The sequence below is a fragment of the Schistocerca serialis genome, chromosome 6 (assembly GCF_023864345.2).
Source record: "Schistocerca serialis cubense isolate TAMUIC-IGC-003099 chromosome 6, iqSchSeri2.2, whole genome shotgun sequence".
NCBI lineage: Eukaryota > Metazoa > Arthropoda > Insecta > Orthoptera > Acrididae > Schistocerca > Schistocerca serialis.
Window position 1 is genome coordinate 310374465 of NC_064643.1, and position 1919 is coordinate 310376383.

Here is a 1919-nt window from a genome sequence, read left to right on the forward strand (position 1 = left end):
TGTGTGTGGTCAGGCATTGTCATGCTAAAGGAGGGGGTGCTCCATGGATGGACGAACTCTTCAAATTCGAAACCCAAGTAGAGAGCGCTGTTTCTCACACACCGACATTATTACTTTAAACACCAACATGCTACTCCCTACAGTTCAGACCCCTTTAGCGACAGCGGAATGCAAATATGTAAGCGGCAAATGTTAATGACGTTTGTTTTCTTTAAAATACTTTAAGAGTTTTCTCATAAAAATTCGGAGACATTATTTTTCAGTGCGCCCTCGAAATTGCTAGATCCACTGCTTATGATGACATACTAATGATCACACAGGAGCCAAGGTAAGCCCCGCTTTGAATAAAACTTTGTGTTAGCTGTAGTAGTAGTTAACATGATTTAGTTAGGGGACTGATGACCTCAGACGTTAAACCCCATAGTGTTTAGAGCCACTTGAACCATTTTTTAACAATGATTTAGTGGTAATGGCAGACAGCTCAGTCTCACCACCATTGCTCTACCCACTTGTATTGTGAGGTGTTTATGACAGTGAGTCTGCAAACTGGTTATCATTGCCCTATTGGTATTGACTTTACGTACGTAGTAAATGTATACTTTTTCTTTACATATTCTTAGAAAATGCGTAAGGAAAGGTAGCCGAAGCTAAATGGACTTCTGAAGATACGAAAAATCAAAACAAGCTTTTGTTGAAGGGTTATCGATTACAAAGGCTGGTTAAAATTTTGAAATACCTTTTACCTCACCACAATTCATATTAAAGAGTGGAAATAAATTAGACGTCTGCTTAGGAAGGCAATGTGACTTTTCTGACTTTCCTCCTCCTGCAAATGAAGAAGAGATAGATGATCATATTAAAACACCTGAAGTTACAGTGAGTTCGAATAGGCGATTTCAGAAGCCCGCACTTTAACTTCCCGTCAGATCCGTTTCCAAATATAGTGGGTCAATACGCAAAAGAACCTTACATTGAATTCCTGAAACAACTGTGGTAGGAAGGTAGATCAAAACCAGTCTCACATGTTAGATGCTCTTACCGTTATTTAATAGAAATAAAAGAGAGATATTACATTAATCTTAATTCAGAGCCTAATTTAGTTGTGCCTAATGTTGGATACACAAAATCTCGTCCGGTTTTGTTGAAATCTCGACGAATTAACCAATATAATATGGGGTTGTGGTGTTAGAAAAAACATTTAAACTATTTTCTTAACACTTGCAGAGCCTGGGATTGCTACTCCAGAAGGAGCGAAGTGTACAAGGCAAAGACATTAAACCTAAAGAAAATTAAGTATTTATGAAAGGAGAAGATTGAGATGGTAGGTAATAGATCTCATAATAATAAAATAATGTCTGCTGAAGGGAAACTTTGAGAAGTATCTATTGTTGCTTCAAGTTTACGTTGGATGTTGAAAATAATAAAGCGAGAGACTCAACAGCAAAATGGGGAGTCGCATAACTCAATGTTCCACCTACAGTAGATATCCAAAAACGGTGCACTTCGAAAATTCAAAAGATTTGGAAGCAGTACTCGTAATTATTGTGTGGTATTTCCCGTATCAAAAAGCACACTTTTAATCAAAGGAACAGATGGAGAGAGATGATATTCGATTTCAAGCAAGAATTAAATGCATGGGTGGAATTATGGTGTCAATATTACAAGCTCATCGTGAAAAAACAAGATGAAAGCCTAGCAAATGCATGTGTGTTAACACAGTATAGCGTTTGCCAACAAAATTCAATTCGGCTTCATTTACATTTTGTTAAGGTAGATACAGCTGCTAAAATTTGGTTAGCTGGTAGAGATATCTCAAATATTTCCTCAGATTGTAACAGTCCAGCATATACAATAGATGATAGCCTAAATACTGCTGAAGATGAGATGGAATTTGTATTAAATGCCTAATAATGTCTGTT